General features: G+C 40.8%; 1 protein-coding gene across 2 annotated transcripts in view; it reads left to right on the top strand.

The window, feature by feature from the left end:
- Positions 1-19,961, top strand: part of ACSM3 (acyl-CoA synthetase medium chain family member 3) — a 57,067-nt gene that overhangs the window by 2,283 nt on the left and 34,823 nt on the right. The window contains exon 2 of one of the 2 annotated variants that reach the window (XM_003790696.3): positions 10,949-11,026. The gene's annotated coding sequence lies outside the window, so the exon portion shown is untranslated. Of the gene's footprint in view, positions 1-10,897; positions 11,027-19,961 lie in introns of those variants that run through there. The other variant, XM_023513779.1, reaches the window with a different exon arrangement.

Below are 19,961 nucleotides of genomic sequence, written 5' to 3'. Positions count from 1 at the left end.
GTTTGGCGGGCCCAGGCTGGATTCAAACCCGCCACCTTAGGTGTATGTGGCTGGCGCCTTAGCCACTTGAGCCACAGGCGCGGAGCCAAATACTGCAATTTAATTCACTTCTGACACTGCTAGAGTTAGTTTCAGACTCCTTACCTTTTTTTTGTTTGTTTGTTTGGGATTCATTGAGGGTACAAAGAATTAGGTTACACTGATTGCACTGTTAGATAGTCCCTCTCATAGTTGTGTCTGCCCCTAAGAGGTGTTCTATACACTGTGACTCCCCAATCCTTTCCCTCTTTCCCCCCTCCCCTCTCCCTCCTTGCTCATTCCCCTACCTCCCCTCTTGTGTAAGCTCATCTGCTGCCTTCATATTAGAATAGAGTACTCTGGATTCTTGCTTCTCCATATTTTTTTTCAGACAGAGTCTCACTATATTGCCCTTCGTAGAGTGCCATGGTGTCACAGCTCATAGCAACTTCAAACTCATGGGCTTAAGCAATTCTCTTGCCTTACCTCCCAAGTCACTGGGACTACAGGTGCTCACCACAATGCCTGGCTATTTTTTTGTTGCAGTTGTCATTGTTGTTTAGCTGGACCAGGCAGATTTGAACCTGCCAGCCTGGGTGTATGTGGCCGGCACTTTAACCACTGTGCTACAGGCACCAAGCCTGCTTCTTCATTGTTGTGATGCTTGACTAAGAGGGATGTGTTCCACTTCCATCCAGGTTAATATAAAAGATGCAAAGTCTCCATCTTTTTTAGTGGCTGAATAGTATTCCATGGTATACATATACCACAGCTTGTTAGTCCATTCCTGGGCTGGTGCCATTTAGGCTGCTTCCACATTTTGGCAATTATAAATTGAGCTGTGATAAGCAGTCTAGTGCAAATGTCCTGATGATGAAAGGATTTTTTTCTTCTGGGTAGATGCCTAGTAATGGGATTGCAGGATCAAATGGGAGGTCTAATTTGAGTTCTTTGAGGATTCTCCATACTTCCCTCCAAAAAGGTTGTAATAGTCCCACCAGCAGTGTAAAAGTGTTCCTTTCTCTCCACATCCACACCAGCATCTGCAACTTTGAGACTTTGTGATGTGGGCCATTTGTACTGGGGTTAGGTGATTAGACTCTGTACCTTTAAGGGCACATTCCCCAACAAGACTCCTCACTTCAGATGCCAGATGCAAGTTTTGGTGTCCCTAGGACATCAACACTTTTGTCCCTCTGGCTAAAAATTCCGGGGTTTCTATGGCCTTTTCAAGAACAACTTCTTCTGCAAGAACAACTTGCAAAACTCAGAAAAATGTTACAATTACAGTATTATCATGAAAGATATAAATCAGGACCAACTAAATGAAGAGGCCCATAGGACAAGATGCAGGAGGGCCCCAGTGCAGAACTTCAGTCCTTTCTCTCCATCCAATCAGAGCATATATGACATGGTTGTTTGGGGGGTTTCACTAGGTAGGTATAACTGACAAAATCACTGGCCTCTTGACCAAACTCAATTTCCAGCAACTGGCCCCCACCCAAGAGGCTAGGCTGGCTTCAAAACTTTAATCACATGGTTGATCTTAGCGTCCTAATCATCTTGTTAGCATAAACTTGGATGTCATCTAAGGCAGCAGTCCCCAAACTCTTTGGCACCAGTGACCAGCCTCATGGAAAATGATTTTTCCATGGACGAGGTTGAGGGGTGTGGTTTCAGGATGATTCAACTGCATTACGTTTACCTCAGATTATCAGGTATTAGATTCTTGTAAGGTGTGGGACCTAGATCCCTCCCATTCACAGTTTACAGAAGGGTTTGTGCTCCCCTGAGAATCTAACGCTGTCACTTATCTGACAGGAGGCATAGCTCAATGATGGGGAGTGGGTGTAAATACGGTAATCATTTTCATACTTCACTTACTCATTTAATAAACATTTACTGAATGCCTACCACGTGTTGGGCACTGTTCTAACTACTTGGAATTCAGTCATGAGCAAGACAAATAAAGTATTTGCATTCTAATTGGTTTAGAATGGATTGATAGGGGCTTTTAGTATAATATTAGCCAGAAGTGATGACCTTTGCCTTATTCCTAACTAAGTGGAATGACTTTAACATTTCATCATTAATTATTTCTAGGGCCTAAATATAAAAATTGGTAAATAATATAGGGGAGAAAACATATATATCCCTTCTCCATTGCAAGGTTCATAGCTACAGCTCCTATAACAAAAGACAGATTAACAAGAGAACAGCATAAAAATTTATTTAATGTAAGTTTTGTGTGATAGTAATAGAGGAACCTTTGGAAATGAAGACCCAAAGAAACAGGTAAACTTGCATATTTTTTATGTTTAGGTTTGATTAAGAGGTGAATAGTAGTAGAGAAGTATGATTGGACACAGTGGGTATGATCTAATGTAATAAATTAGGGAGAACTTAGCAAGGGTTATTTGTTCAGATTCTTTTTTGTGTCTCTGTGTCTTCAGAGATATGGATGTTCCTTTCTTCTGAGTATAGAAAAGGTATATCATGAATGAAAGTCTTATGAACTCCCTCACAGGAGAAGGTTAAGGGGAAAATGAAGAGTATCTTTCTTGCTTCTGCTGTTTTTGCAAATGCCGAGATATCATATTTTGCCAATAACCTTTATCACATTTAGGAAACTTCTTTCTATTCACATTTCATTTTGGGGGGGATGTGGATCGTCATGAATGAGTGCTAAAATTCATCAACTACTTTTTTCTGCATTCATTGAAATGCTCACATGGTTCTCTCCTCTTAGCTTTGCTTGGATAGATTTAAACTGGTGACAGTGGATTTGGGGGGGTTTTTACATTGCTGGTTTCAGTTTGTTATTAATTTATTTCAGATTCTTTTTTGTGCTCATAATTTGCCTGTGATTTTCTTTGTATAATAAAAAGTGTTTTTTGTTAACAACGTTATTCTAGGTTTTTTTTTTTTTTTTTGAGACAGAGTCTCACTATGTCAACCCTTGGTAGAGTGCTGTAGTGTCACAGCTCACAGCAACCTCAAATTCTTGAGCTTAAGTGATTCTCTTACCTTGGCATCCCAAGTAGCTGGGACTACAGGTGCCCACCACAATGCCTGGTTATTTTTTTGTTGCAGTTGTCATTGTTGTTCAGCAGGCCCTGGCTGGGCTTGAACCTGCCAGTCTTGGAGTATGTGGCTGGCGCCCTACTCACTGAACTATGGGTGCCAAGCCTGTTATTCTAATCTTAAAGACTGACATGGTAATAATTTTATACCCATGAATATAGAGTGGATGTACTTTTCTATATTTCTCCTGCTAAGTACAACTAAAATCCTTGGACATTATCTATAAAACAAACATAAGACAATTCTGCAAGGTGGAAAGAAGAAAGCTAACTAGCTATTGATCTTGGGACCCCCGGAAGGCCACAGTGTGGGTTCTTTGGGTTTTTTTTTTTTTTTTTTTTTGCCACGTATACCCTAGACTTAGATCAAAGAAGCCCGCAACCTGGAAACACCAAAGGCTCTTTAGCCAAAGGACCAGAAAAGGAGCAGCCTAGTAGACAGAAAACTTTTAAACAATAAGTACTTTATACAATCCAGCCAAACAACACAGAAAAACTCACGGCTTCACCTGTCAGGATGTGAGCTAGTATATGCCGGTCTGAGAAAGTTTTCTCCAGACAAAAATTAGGACATAAAAGTATATGATTTATTTTATCTTCTTGGAGAGAGGAAGTGAGAGAAGGAAAGTGGAGTGGAGAAAGGAGAGCAGGAGACTGCAGTGTGGGAGCCCAAGGAAAGAGGAGGGAAAAGCCAGCACCGAGACCAAGTAGGTAGGTGACTTTAAAGGAGTTGTAAGTGGATGGGGTACAGTCAAGAAACTAAGAAACTGCTGCAGCCTCTCCTTCCTTTCTTCTTGGCAGAAAGTGGATAAAAACTGCAGCTGACGTCAAATTCCGAGAGCTGGCTCCCCCACCTTTCTTTTGATTATTGGGATTATCACTAGAAATACAACTCTGTACTTGGGATATGGCTACAGTCTGTTCTCATGCTGTTTACTCAGGATTTCTGTAAAGCAGATTTTCAAAAACAATTTTGAAGAGAAAGATTTACGTCTCTTTCCATCCATTCAACTTTTTCAGAATTTGTGTAAAACAGAACACCCACAGGGTATTGTTGGCAGAACTCATAGGATTGATCTTTAACCGTTACTGGAAAATTGCAGGATTTGGTATTTTCCTGATATTTTGCAAGGCTGCCTCTTTTATCACCCATCCTAACTTATATCAGCAAAGGTAGAGTGAGAAGCCTAGATGTCCCCTCACCAGCCTGGAAACTGAGGCGCTAAAGGGGTCTCTAAAAAGCAAAAAGCAGCCAGTGTCTATTACTCAGAGGGAACTCTATAAAGCAGAGGACAACCCTGAGGGAAATAGTTAAAATTGACAAAACAAAGCACAGGGCCAGAGAAGATTAATGTAGGAACGAATTTATTCAAAGGCAGACAGAACAACAGGGAAGGGAGCACCTGTATAGCTTGTGGAGGGGTTGTGACAAGGTGGGAGAAGTCATTTTCTTCCAGAGTGAATGATGCTGTGTCTGAGACTGATTCCACAACAGATGTTGATCTTGCACCAGGGTGAAAGCACATGTAGTGAGAATAAGATGGAGTCAGGCAGGCTAAGGCAAAGGTGACGCAGTTGGTCTGGTCTGTTTAGGTCCTGCCTGTCCTTAATCCCCTGTCTCCCATTCCTACTGTTTTGTAAATTTAGCTCCCACCCTAAAGATGCCTGTCTTGAGGAGTTTAGCTGGACTGGTTGAGGAGATTTTTTTTTTTCTTTTTGAGACAGAGTCTCACTACGTCGCCATGGATAGAGTGCTGTGCCATCATAGCTCACAGCAACCTCAAACTCTTGGGCTTAAGCGATTCTCTTGCCTTAGCCTCCCAAGTACCTGGGACTACAGGCACCTGGCACAACACTCAGCAATTTTTTTGTTGCAGTTGTCATTGTTTGGCAGGCCCAGGCCAGGTTTGAACCCACCAGCACCGGTGTATGTGGCCAGCACTCTAACCATAGAGCTACAGGCGCCAGGCTGTAGGAGATTAACTTTTGAAGGGGAATGTTATAATAGGTCACTGAGTTATGCTAAAGGTTAATGTGATCTTTGCTTTGAATTATGCAAATTAAGAAAGAATACCACACTGGAAAAAAAGTAGCTTTGAGTATATAAGAAGTATCCCCCTCCAGGATATGGGGCCAGCACCCTACTCCCTGAGCCACAGGCACCACACAGAAGTAGAAATTTAAGTTAAGCATTTGTGAGCTGTTTCTGTTACTGCTATACTGTTAAACTTTGTCTTAACTTTTGTAGAGCTTTTTTAGGTCTTTCAATACACTGTGATTACTATAAAGTGGTATCTACCCTATTTCGTCCTGGTTGTCCTGTTTGCTGAAAGCCTCTGGCCAAGTTACACCCTAATGTGACTTGAAGTGTTTCCCTGGAAGGAATGTGGATGACTTGCCCGTGAGGGTGACAAGCAAATTTTCCTTTTTCTGACTTTCTTTTCATAAGGGACAGTCACCATCCTAGTATGTTTTTGTGACTTTGTGTTCGTTAGTGGTGTGCCTTTCAATTCCTTGTCTGACCACTCAAGAACCTGCTGTTTAAAGCTCCAGCACGCTTTCAGTACCTTAGTACCCACTGTTGAGATGGTGTCAGAGAAGGCCAAGTAGGAATCAGGACAATGTCCACATGGGGAGCTGAAACCCCCATCCCCACCCAACAGTAACAAGGAGCTCCCCTCTCCACTCAGGTGTCGTCAAAGCCGGTGTGGAGAATCTAGACTTCTCTTCTATATTCACCTAGTAATAGTAAGGGAATGCCCTTCCTTGTTCCCTTGACAGAGTAATGTTAAAGAAAGCCAGCTAAAACATAAGGTCTAAAATAAGATCCAGAGGTTTAAGACATAATACAAAAATGTCTATTTTTCAGTAGAAAATCACTCTTCCTGCCAAGAACCAGGAAGACCTCAAAATGAATGAAGAATACTGAGTTTATAGAAATGTTAGAATTATCTGATGAAAAAATTTTTTAAATAGCCATTATAAAAAGGTTTCAATGAGCAATTACAGATATGCTTGAAACAAACAAAAAAATAAAACTCAGCAAAAAAATGCAAAGTCTCAGCAAAGAAATAGAAGATATCAAGAAGAACCAAATGGAAATTTTAGAACTAAAAAATTCAATACGGGGAAGAAAAAGCTTAGTAGATGGGTATGCTATTGTGAAATTCCCATTTCCTGGCACATAGCTCCTAAAACCCTTGGAAACTCTGAAGTGGCAAGTATCTTTTTATATGCTAATGAGATGACTGGTGGCTGGAGGCCCAGGATAGGGGTTGGGTGGGTTAACTCAGTGAACCAGCTATGTGATTAGAGGGGTGGAACTTTCTGTGTCACCATCCCCTGACCTCCATGGAGAGAGAGGGATTAAAAGTTGAGTTGATTATCAATGGGCAATGATTTATCAACCATGCCTTTGTAAGGAAGCCTCTATAAAAACCAAAAAAGACAGGATTAAGGGAGCTTCTGAATAGCTTAACGTGAGGAAGTTCTGGGAGGGTGGAGCATCTGGAGAGGAAATGGAAGCTCTGTGCCCCTTCTTTCACACTTCTATGTATCATTCACCTGGCTGTTCATCTGTATCTTTTGTAATACCCTTTAAAATAAATGGGTTGATGTAAGTGAAGTATCTCACTTTATTCTGTGAGCTGTTCCAGCAAATTAATCAAACCCATGAAGGGGGGTCATGAAAGGCCTAATTTATAGCTGGTCTGCCAGAAGTATAGGTCACGACCTTGAGACTTTCAATTGACAACTGAAGTGAGGGGCTATGTTGTGGGACTGAGCCCTTAACCTGTGGGATTTGACACTATCTTCAGGTAGATAGTATCTAACTAAACTGAAGAATAAGATACAGGCTTGGTTGTTAAAAAATGTCTTGATCTGTGATGGAAAACCTACATCATCTAGTGTTAGACATGGTATATTGAGTGGAATAGGAGAGCAGGAAAAATGCTTTGTTTGACTCTCTTTAAAAATAGTCTCAACATAAGAATGGGGGGAAAACAGAAAAAGAAATCAGTGAACTAAAAGACAGAGCAATAGAAATCACCCAACCTGAACAAGAAAATGAAACCAGAACAGGAAATAAAGAAAACAAAAAAGGAACAGCTCCTCAGACACTTGTGTGACTATTGTAAAAGATCTAACATGGAGGCCAAAGTATTACTCCCAGAAATAATAGCTGAAAAGTTTTCATATTTGGCAACTTGTCAAATTAAAAAGAATTATACAGTGGGACCACATTTATTCCAGAAAGGTAAGTCAGTTCAACACTGGAAAATCAGTCAGTGTAATCTACCTTACTAATAGGTTAAAGAAGAAACCACATGGTTACATTGATGAAGAAAAAATATTTGCCAAAATTCAATAACTATTCATGATTTTTTAAAAAGCTCTTAGAGAAATAGAAATAGAGGCAAACTTCTTCAACTTGATAAACAGCATCTAACTTACAGCTTACATTGTACCTAATCATGAAAGACCAAATGCTTTCCCTCTAAGATCAAAAACAAGCCAAGGAAGTCTGTTTTCACAATTCTTATTCAACATAGTGCTAGAAACTCTAGCCAGTGAAATAAGGCAAGGAAAGGAAATAAGAGGCATAGAGCTTCTGTGACAACTCACTGCAGGGTGAGGACACCTCTCCTTGTTTCCTTAACAGACTCTGAGGAACATTTCCTTACCCAGCCACAGCCCCTACTCCTTCAACTGAGCACTGTGGCTCCAATCATCTCTTCTTAGAATATAAGTCCTCAGCCTTATGGACATCTAGTCAGTTGACTCTGTCCACCCTTGGGCCCCCCAGTGTCAGATCCCGGGCAGCCCCGCTGGCTCATTAGTGTGCCTCGGGAAAATCTCTGCTTGCAACAACGTGTGAGTGGGAGAGGAGGAAATGTAAGGCAGAAAACTGCCATGGCCAGCAGGAGAGTGTTAACTAAAAAAAAAAGTTAATGCATTTTATACTTTGGAAAAAAAGGAGAGTTTTATTTCTCATAAAGGGTAGCAGCCTGTTGGGCGGCCATTCCAATAAGCTGGGAAGCAGAGCCCCAGCCAGAAGCCAGGCACATATACTTCAAAGGACAGACCAAAGGTAAAAGATTTATTTATACTGAGCAGGATGGTCAAATATTCATGTTCAACAAGTTACAGCAGGAGTGATGCATCTTTATAAAGGTAAATCATGCTCATGTGTAATTGTGCTTTATCTCTCCGATCCTGTCATGGCTAGGAACTCAGTTTTAAGCTGTTTCTGGGGGTACCGTTGGTCAAGAGGGGTTTAGAATTTTATTGTCTCCCTTTTGGCCAAGATAAGCCAGAGATTATAGCAATGGTCAAGATTTATTTTATCTTATCATTGACAGGGTGAAGTGGCTATTTGCCCTACATCCATCTAGGGCTTCTTTATCGCTCAGAAGAGATTTAGAACCATAAACATTGATAGCCAATTAAACATTTTGGCCAGATGGGAATGGGGATAGAGAGGCACTCATTAATTCCTTAACACCTTCTAAGCAATATAGGTGAACACCAAAAGCCAAAAGCAAGATTATAAAATTAACTTATCTATAAGTATCAAACTACTAACCCCCCCTGCCCACTCCGGTTGGTTTTCTGCCCTCCCCCCCACCCCCCCCACCCCCCGTCCCTTACCTACCTCCTCATCACTTCACTGGTGCAGAGATCCTGGACCCTTCCCTGGGAGAGGAGGGCCAAAACACAGCACATCCTCTGCCCTCTGGGCCCATCTGTGACTTCTTTTGGTCGTGGCTATTCCTCCACCCACCCTACTTAGGACTCATTGCTAAAAGGCACCCCAGCCTTGTCCTGTCCTTCATATCTGGGCTCTGAGCCAGTTCCCACACCTCTGGGATATTTCTCTGTCAGTCCTAGAGAAGATGAGTCATCATGTCAACCAGGATGCGCTGGACAAGCAGACCACAGATGTGGACTTTTCCATCCCTGTTTTTTCTTCCATTTTGGAGGGGGGAGGGGGGAGATGGCAGGAGACAGAGAAAGGCCACAAGAGAGGAAAATCAAGAAGGAAGGTCAGAGGTGGTCTTGGAAGACAAAGGACTCACACCACCAGATGCCGAAGAGCAGGTTAGGGTTAGGGTTAGGTGCTGCCTGCAGAGGACCTCCCCCTGCCACCTTCAGATTGGGGCCATAGTAGGGCAGCTGCTACAGGAGGAAAAGGTAGAAGTATAGAGGACAAAAGTACAGAAACAGTGACAGCGGCAGCTAGGAGCAGCTAGAAGCAGCCAGGAACAGGGCTCAGGGGTCCAGAGACAGGCATGACAAGGACACCATGGGGTCAGGGCCCCCACAATCTAGAGCTGAACGCCTACTCTGCCATTCTGGGTCATGGCTAGGCCTGTGCCAGGCTGTGTTTCCCCCATCCTCCTCACCCCTGGTGCTCCCTGGCATTTTGGGCACCACGTTGGACCCAGTCCTTGGCTATAAGGATGGGAGAAGACATTATCTCTTCCCATGGCTTGAAAAGCCATTAGACCTGCAGGGATGGAGGCAGAGCATCACTCAAGGGTCCTTGTCCCAAGGTTAGGGAGAGCATCTCAGCTTCTTGTGTTGAGAACTCTTAACCAAACTGTTAAGAGTTTCAGAGGTAACAGGGCCAAGCAAACATGCTGTCTGTCCTTCCTCCACAAAGCAACTTCCGCCATTATTTGATGGGGTGGCCACCACTCCCCTTCATTCCCCTGAGCGCAAAGTTATAGACCAAGGGCCTGGCTACTCTCTAGAAACTTGCTAGTAACTCTATAGGTTGCTGAGGACTGTGCTGCCCTGTGCAGGTCCAGACACACATTCTCAACCAGAAAACCATTTCAAAATCATTTACTGAATGACCTTGGGGGGCTACTGTACCACTCTGTTGATTTTCAATTTACTAGAAAATACTTGGGTATTTTCTTGGCAAGGAGTGAGAATGAATCCTCTTTACTGGAAAACAAAACAAAACAAAACTGTCATATACATCTGAAGGAAGGAGTTAAACTGTCCCTATTGGCAGATAATGTGATTACACAGAAAATCCTAAGGAATCAATAAGGAAAAACTCCTAGTACTAATTAGTCACCCAAAGGTCTTTGTTTATGTGAATTTGAGCCGGATTTCTATCATTTGTAATGACTTAGCCAGGGAGATATTTGAGAAAAGAGTTCCCGGCAGTAGGCACTGCCAGTTCAAAAAGCTTGAGGCTAGAACACGCAGGCTGTTTGCAAGCAGGCCGGGGTGGCAGAGTGAACCAGAGGAGTAGGAGTGGGCCATGGGTCAAAGAAGACCCTGTGCCAGATCATACAGCTCCTTGCAGCCCACACAACAACTTGGATTTTACCTGGTGTGAGCTAAGAAGCACTGAAGGATTTGAGCAGAAGAGTGAGCTGATGGCATTTATGTTTAGTCCTGACCAGTTCAACAGATAAACACAGCGACCAGTTCCTAAAATCTAGGGCAACATATACTCTCCCCTTAACTTCTTTTCTTTCCATTTCAAAACTCCTTTATGTCCTCCTCCATCTATTCTTCCCACTTGAGAAAGAGCTTTCTCTGCCCCTTCACAGGACTGACCCCTGCAGCAAGTTCTTTCCCTCTTGAGAGCAAATTGCTTACCCACCTCCCAGAAAGCTTGTAATGTATGTAAATCTTTACCTGTCAGAGGGACAGGGCAGCCCAGGCTTGTGTAAACCTTCAATGTAAATTTAGCCTGGAGTTCTGGCTCCTCCTCCTGGAATGTTTCCACCAATCAAGTAAAGGAACTCAGGGCAAGTATTGTTCCTTCTGATTGTCAGGCTACTCTTCTTTGGACTACTACCAAGACTAAAGCAAGTGAGACTCAAGTTTCAGGATTGCTCTTCTAGAAAACAGGTCTGCCATCATCATTTCCAGCTGTGTTGGAACCTGTAACTTGAGTGAGTACTTCTGCTCCTCTCCGGTGTAAGATTTGCTGCACTATTATATAAATTTTTTGAGCCAAGATCACAATAAGGGAACAAAACCAACAAAATCAAAAATGTTTTCACTAAGCCAGTGCAGTGGCTCACGCCTGTAATTTTAACACTCTGGGAGGCTGAGGTGGGTGGATTTTGTGAGCTCAGGAGTTTGAGACCAGCCTGAGCAAGAGTGAGCCCCTCTACTAGAGTGAGTCTCTACTAAAAAGAGAAAAATTAGCAGGTGTGTGGCAGGTGCCTATAGGCCCAGCTACAGGGGAGGCTGAGGCAAGAGTATTGCTTGAGCCCAAGAGTTTGAGGTTGCTGTGAGCTATGAAGCCGTGGCACTCTACTCAGGGCAACAAAGTGAGATTCTGTCTCAAAAAAAAAAAAAATGCTGTCACTTAAGTCTTGGGCAGCCAAAGTGTAGCTGTCAGGATTTCTCAGTTGTGTGATACCATTTAGTAGGTGATGAGGAACATGCACACGCAAAAGGCTACAAACAGAGCGGCTGAGGTTTCATCTCAAGCTTTTTGGTGCTATTTAATATTTTTAACTATGTGTATGTGTCCACTTGATAAAATTTTTTAGAAAATAATTGAGTCCAGGTAGTGGCTGGGTTTTCCACTATACTGTCTTCTTAGCTTCCAACCCTGCTTGGTGGCAGATGGGAATCTAACTTCTGCATCATCCAGAAAGTATGCAAACTACTTCTAGGAAACTTTAAGTAACTGACAGGTGCAAACCCAAGCAAACAATCAGGGGCAGCCACTTTTCTCCGTTAAGTGGTCAAGAGAAGCTCCAAAAGTTCTGTATGGAACAGGTTTAAGGCAGGGTCTTTTGGGATTAGGGAGAAAAGTATAGACTTTACCTTGTGTTGAGTCTGCGCAACAACAAGGGTGTTGTGGATAGGTGAGGAGGTTAAAGCCCCCTTGGCTAGTTATATGGACATAGAACTTGCATTTCAGATAAGGCCTTAAATGCTTTCAGAAGCTCAACTAACCAGGAGTGGTACTGTATTTCTTTTTTGTGGGGTGGGGGATGATGAAAAAAGATACACACATTTATTCAATCATAATTTTATGTTACACAGGAAACTTTAGAATGAAGACCCAACTCCACAATGGGGTACAGAAGCTTATATACCATCTTGAGGTTACAGAAAGAATGTGGGCTAAAAGCATGGCCAGATACTGGTGTTGGGGATATCAGGTTCCAGTTGCCTGGTACTCAGCTGACCTGTTCAATTACTTCACGAAACTAGCAAGTTCAGCCAAGGCATAGCCCTAACAGAAAGTGAAGTGGATAGAAACCAGTATATAGATGTAGCATGGGCAGTGTGAATAGAGAACTTTGCACAAGCTTTAGTATAACAAAGGGAAAATTTATTTAAGAAAAAAGAGAAAGCTTAGAGCATTCCCAAAGAGAGTTGGAAGAGGTCTCTCTCATGAGTGAGAAGAGACAGACAGACACAAAACAAGTGTAAAGGTGTAAGTATCATTTTCCTCTCCCTTTGACATTGTCTGTATAACTCTTTCATTGGTCTCTCTGCATCTCCAGGCACCTTTGTCCTTTATTGGTCCTTGATTATCTAGGTAACCTCATATCCACATTCTTTTCCCTTTTTGGCAAGAATTGCTAAGTACTGAACTAACTGTTGATTTTACCAATACGTGGGGTCCTTGTGGTGTATAGTGTTCACCCTATGCCCAAAGATGGAAACTGTGTTCTTTGTAGGACAGGCTTGATCAATTGAGTCACAGTGTTCCATAATGTGTCTATGGCCCTCCAGACTTCCTTATTTAGCAAGCCATGCTTTCCTCCTATCCCCCATGAAGACTCTTTGTTTTTCCCTTCCCACTGGTACTGTATTTCTTTTTGCTTTCTTTCTTTTTTTTTTTTTTTTTTTTTTTTGCAATTTTTGGCTGGGGCTGGGCTTGAACCCACCACCTCTGGCATATGGGACCGGTACCCTACTCCTTTGAACCACAGGCACTGCTCAGTACTATATTTCTTAGAAGAGCTTTCCTTAGTATAAAAATCTGGACTCATACTGGCAAAGTTATTTCAGCTTTTTCACCTAGAAAGAATTTTACAAACATGGAGAATGGAAGTTGGAAAATGCTAAGTAAGATCACTGAAAAAGCAGGAACAGAACTTTAAATGGGGAGAAGCAATCTTATAGTTTTGATAAAGAAAACATTGATATTTTCTTTTTGGTAGAACAGAATGGTTACGTTTGTTTTAAGCTCCAAATGGCTGATCAATTTTCTTTATAATGCATGTTTGAAGGATTCTGAATATATGGTAAAGAGTTTGTATGGGGGATAGGGAAGAAATCATGCTGAATTTTAATTCCACTCAGTATCAGCAAGTTGAGGGTACAGTGTACTTATCCCCAATGATATTATTATTTCCATAATTATTTAATGTCTTCCTTAATAGTCTATAAAGTGATGTTCAACCAGTGTGCTGTGGCACATTGGTGTGCCATGAGAGAATCTTAGATGTGCCACAAAAATTATTGAAGATCATTAATTAAATTATTTCCAAAAGTTTAAAGCACAGTGAGTATATTCTTTTTTATTTTTACTCTCTTTTTTTTTCAATCAACATAATTTAAGTGTGCCATGAGATAAAAAAGGTTGAAAACACTGGTCTGTAAGCATCATCAAAGACCAGTTTTGTCTTATTCACAGTTATAGTTTCAGCTTTTAGTATAGATCTGGCACATAGGAGGTGCTTAATGAGTATCTGATAAATAAATGAATGCATTGTCTAATTGGGATATGTGTATATATATCTCCTTGTCTATAAAATGGAAATAATAAATGACTGCAAAGTGCTTAGCGCAGTGCAACCACTTGCCAGACCTTAGCAAAAATGTCACCTTCATAGAGAAATCTACTAAAAGAGCCTCACTTTTCTCCCATTATCCTCTCTGAGTTTGTGTGTGTGTGTGTTTGTGTATGAGTGTGTAACATCACATTTCCTTGTTGCCTTATTTATTACATGTGTCTTTCCATGAGGGCAAGGAGGACCTCGTCTTTCATTCACCCTTATATCTTCTCTGTCTACAACAATTCGTGGTAGGGGCTCAATCAGTGTTTGTTGAATAAATAAATGAATCATGCCAACCTACCAACCATAAAGCACAAGGCCTTAAGGTATCTGTTCTAATCCGAATTCTTGCCCTTTATTTTAATAGAATCAGATTTTTTTCCCTAGTCTTTCTTAACCACTGAAAAATACTATTTGTTTTTATACCCAAGTAATGAGAGGAAGAACCAGAACATTCTTTTTGGAGGAAATAGTTTCAAAATTTAATCTAAGTTGCAAAATGAAACAACTCAAGTGATCACCAATAGGGAACTGGTTTAAGAAATTACATTGCAGGCTTGGCTCCTGTGGCTCAAGTGACTAAGTCGCCAGCCACATACACCTAAGGTAGCGGGTTTGAGTCCAACCCGGGCCCGCCAAACAACAATGATGGCTGCAACCAAAAAATAGCTGGGCGTTGTGGTGGGCACCTGTGGTCCCAGCTACTTGGGAGGCTGAGGCAAGAGACTTGCTTGAGCCCAGGAGTTGCAGGTTGCTGTGAGCTGTGATGCCACGGCACTCTACCCAGGTGGACAGCTTGAGGCTCTGTCTAAAAAAAAAAAAAGAAAGAAAGAAAGAAAGAAAGAAAGTAAGAAAGAAAGAAAGAAAGAAATTACATTGCAGCTGTTCACTGGAATATCATGCAACTGTTATAAAATAAAAAACAGAATGAAGGTCTCTGTGTACTGATCTGGAATAAACACCAAAAACACATTGTTATAAATATTTTTAGCGTGCAGAATAGTGTATATTTTAGGCTACCTATTGTGTAAAATTGGTGGAGAAATAAGGATCTATAGTCATATTTTTTGAATGCACATAAAAAAACCTTGAAAAGATACATAGACATAATAATAGTGGTTCCCTTGAGGAGTCAGGTGGGATGAAACTGGGCTGTTTGGAGACTAAAAGTAGGAAGCAGATTTTCCACTGTGTACCCTTTATGTTTTTTGAATCATTTGAAGACATAATGCAAGAAATTCAAAACAAAGAGAGACAAGTTGTATCTAAAAGCTTAGCATTGAGTTGACTACTTTCTTTCTTCGTTTGACAGAAACCTGATGCTAATTCTGTCAGGAAGAGAGAGAGAAGCCAGCTGTAACTCGCTGGCAAACAGCAGAGACCAGTAATTCCCTCCATCCAGTCCCTACTGCCAAAGAGAATGTCATTTGAGGACTTGGAGGCTTTAACTCACAGAGAAACCCGGCCTGAGAGCAAATTTATTCCTATTCTAAAGGGCAGCCTTTTCTCCTAGCTCTAAAGACAGTCAAGAAATTTCTGTTAATGCTTTCCCTTCCACGGCCTGTTTAGGCAAGAACACTACTAGACCCAGACCCTTAGAACAATTTTATCTCGAGAAGCTTCCCCCTCAGTTTTCCTATATCTGTGTTTTACACCAATCCAGTTGATTGTCCAAAAGAATATTCTACAGCATTAGAAATGTTTTATCTCTGCACTGACTTATATTTGTTAGCCACCTGTGGTTCTTAAATACTTAAACACAGCTAATATAGACCAAATACTATTAAAATCCACAGGGATAGTAGCATGAACATAGCAGGTAAGAATCCTGTCCTCAGAGAACTTATATTCTAGTGAAAATATCATCAAACTATAGCCCATGGGCTAAATCCAGCCCTCTGCTGTTTTTGTACAGCCTTCAAACTAAGAGTGGCTTTTACATTTTAAGTGGTTGAAAAGAGAAATAAAAGAGGAATAAGAATTTATGACACATAAAAATTACATGAAATTCAAGTTTCTGTATCCATAAATGGTTTTTTTTGGGGGGGGGAGGACACAGCCATGCCCATTTATTTGTGGACTGTCAATGGCTGTTCTCTCAACAGCAGAGGTAAATCTTTAATAGCTGTAGCAGAGAGTATATGGCCCACAAAGCCTCAATTATTTACTGTCTTGCCCTTTAAGGAAGTTTGCCAATCACTGTTCTAATAGAGAGTAGTATGCTGGGCACCAGAATAAAGCATTTTGCCGGGATTATCATATTAAATTTTGGAGACAATTCTTTGATGGAGCCTCTGTTATTTTCTCTATTGGTAAAATATGAAACTGATGTTCAGAATGGTTAATTCAAATAAGGTCACACAGTTCATAAGTGCTAAAACAGGGCTCCTATCCCATGACAGTACAATTCAATGGCCAGTATATTGGGCAGTGCCTGTGGCTCAAAGGAGTAGGGTGCCAGCCTCATATACGGAGGTGGCAGTTTCAAACCCAGCCCTGGCCAAAAACTGCAAAAAAAACCAAAACAGAAAAACCTTATAGGCTTGGCGCCTATAGCTCAACCGGCTAAGGCGCCAGCCACGTACACCTAAGGTGACGGGTTCGAATCCCCAGCCCAGACCCACCAAACAACAATGACGGCTGCAACCAAAAAAAAAATAGCCGGGCGTTGTGGCCGGCGCCTGTGGTCCCAGCTACTTGGGAGGCTGAGGCAGGAGACTCGCTTGAGCCCAGGAGTTGGAGGTTGCTGTGAGCTGTAATGCCACAGCACTCTACCCAGGGGGACAGCTTGAGACTCTGTCTCAAAAAAAAATAAATAAATAAACCTTATAAATGAGGATGCAATATGATAAACAACATATTAACATGTTGAATTAAAAATTAATGTTTAAGTAATGTACTTTGGTCAAAGTTAAATACAATTTATATGAGAATTAGTCACTATTTTCTTTGAATACATAATCATTTACTACTTGTTTGTTACAGAATACACAAGACAAAATACAAATAGCAAACAATTTTTTTCCTTATTATGTTTTTACCAAAGTCTAAAAAAAAGACGACTAATATATATAAATAAAAGTAAAAAATAATTTCTAAAAAAAAAAAAAACAGATCACGCCAAGTCTTATAGACGGTAGAAATAGAAATACTTCAAAATCATTCTACTTAGTCTGGATACCCTCATAGTAAAATTAGAAAAAATGTATTAGTATGAAGGGGAAATTACAGACATATTTCACTGATGAATAAGGATGCAATATGATAAACAACATATTGACATGTTGGATTAAAAATCGGTTTAAGTAATATACGTTAATCAAAATTAAATTAATTTTTAATTCAACATGTTAATATGTTGTTTATCATATTGCATCCTCATTTATAAGTGAAATAGGTTTGTAATTTCCCTTTTACAATAATATATTTTCTCCAATTTTAATATCAGGTGTATCCAGATTAAGTAGAATGATTTTGAAGTATTTCTTTTTCTATTGTCTATAAGATTTGATATCTGTTTTTTTGAAATTATCTTTTACTTTTATTTATAAATATTAGTTGTCTATTTTTTTTGAGACTTTGGAAAAAACAAAAGAAGAAGAAGTTAACTGATCAAAGTATTCTATAATAGACATACTTCTATCTGACAATGTGAATGTTACTTTCTTTGCATTATTACTATTAAATACTTAAACGCAGCTAGTATAGACCAAATACTATTAAAATCCACAGGGATAGTAGCATGAACATAGCAGGTAAGACTCCTGTCCTCAGAGAACTTATATTGCTTATTATTGCTTAATAATTCATTGCAGCAATCGTCTGATTTCTTTTCTGAATGTATTTATCTTCTTTCGTTCTTTATGAGGTTTTTGTTCTCAGTCCTTATGTTAAATATTATTATTGTCATTAAATTTAGCCTTTTAATTCTGTGAAGGCAAAAGTGGAGACCTAATATACACATGTATATGTAAGAAAAATAAATTTAAAAAAAAAAAAAAACCAATAGCCAGTATATTTAGCCATTATGCTATAGACCAGTGTTTCTCACACTTGAATGTACACTCCATTACCTGGGATCTTGTTAAAATATTAAAAGCCTCTAATTCAATATATCTGGAGAGGCGACTGAGAATGTACATTTCTAACAAGCTTCCAGATGATGATGACATTGATGGTTCACAAATCACAGCCTCTATTAGTGATCAGTGAGTCTCAAACTTGGCTGAGAATTAGAATCTTCTGACGAAATTTTTGAAAATATGGTGCCCAGGCTGAGCACCCATGCTCAGTGGTTAGGGTGCTGGCCACATGCTTCAGGTGCTCTGGGGATAGTGGTTTCAAATCCCACCCGGACCTGCCAAACAACAACAGAATAGCCAGGTGTTGTGGCAGGCACCTGTAGTCCCAGTTACTAGGGAGGATGAGGCAAGAGAATCACTTGAGCCCAAGAGTTGGAGGTTGCTGTCAGCTGTGATGCCACAGAACTCTACTGAGGGTGACAAAGCAAGACTGTCTCAATTTAAAAAAAAGAAAGAAAGAAAGAAACATGGTACCCAGAGCCCACTTGTAGAAATTGATTTAATTGTTCCAAGACCTAGGCATTAGAAATTTTTTAAAGGTTTCCTGGTGATTCACATGTATAGCTAGGGTTGAGAATTTCTGCTCTCCATGTAATCCTATTGTACTATAGTAAAAGCATTCAAATGGGAATAAAAGGGCAAAAATTCTAGTTCTTATTGTGGTATAACACATTGAAGCAAATTGTTTCCCCTCTCTGGGGCTCCAGTTTTCTTTGCAGATGAAAAATGAGGAATCTGAAACTGGATGTCTTGGAGTGCTCAAAGACTGAGCATGTCAGGTCCTCACACAAATTGTTGGGAGGTTCCGAAGACGTACCCACATTTCTCAATGTGTTGGGTATATCAATTTGGTGCCCAAACTCCAGGTACATTTAGAGTAAAACTTGGCGTTGTGTGCTGTTTTGGCAATTTATCAATACAGAAAGGCTTCCACACATGCCACACAGCTAGAACAGCACTCGGAATAACCATCTAATGGTTGTGAGACTAATACATGTTTCCTTGTAGGAAATTTGGAAAATTATAAAAAGTTTAACAAGGAGAACTTCAAACACTCATAATCCCTAGAATTTTATTTTTAATAGCCTCAGCCAAATAAATGACACTGTAATCAAATGATTTCCCACAGAAGCAGTGGATCACCTGGGGGGCCTCCCCCATAGAAATCCTAAAGGTTGGAACCCTATTATTACATCCTTAATAAATGCCACTACAAACCTGGCTGGAAGGTAGCATGGGCATGTATTGGGAGCATGGGAACTGCAGGCTATAAACTAGATGGTTTATAAACTATAAACCAAGCATGGTCACAGTGCTTTCATGTCTAATTGGCTCTGGGCTACACTCAGTTTCTTCATCTGTGTTACCCACTGTGAAAAAATTCTCATTAACATTTCAGCACTACTTTTGAAATGTCCAGGTGAAATAGATTAGATAAGGCTTAGCCCTTCGCTTTCACTGATACTAAGTGGGTGACTCAGATCTTTACTTTTTTTTTTTGAGACAGAGCCTCAAGCTGTCACCCTGGGTAGAGTGCTATGTCATCACAGCTCACAGCAACCTCCAACTCCTGGGCTCAAGGGAGTCTCCTACCTCCGCCTCCCAAGTAGTGGGGTCTACAGGCGCCCGCTACAACGCCCGGCTATTTTTTGGTTGCAGCCGTCATTGTTGTTTGGTGGGCCCGGGCTGGATTCGAAGCCGCCAGCTCAGGTGTACATGGCTGGCGCCTTAGCTGCTTGAGCCACAGGTGCCGAGCTGATCTTTACTTTTTTAGAAATGCTTATGGAAGCAGTAGTGCAGAGTAGGAGAATGGGTAGGGACCAGATAGTTCTGGGCTCAAATTCAGATGATGCCTCTTACTGGTCATTTTCTCAATCTGTAAACTTAGAGACGATAATCATACTCACTTCACAGGGTTTCTCCAAGAACTTAATGACCAGGTTTACAGAAAACACTGAGCACAGTGTTTGCTACACAGGGAGTACTCAGAAAAT

Source organism: Otolemur garnettii, unplaced genomic scaffold, assembly GCF_000181295.1.
Source record: "Otolemur garnettii isolate 467f Iridium unplaced genomic scaffold, OtoGar3 scaffold00044, whole genome shotgun sequence".
Lineage (NCBI taxonomy): Eukaryota > Metazoa > Chordata > Mammalia > Primates > Galagidae > Otolemur > Otolemur garnettii.
This window is presented reverse-complemented; position numbering and strand designations above follow the sequence as displayed.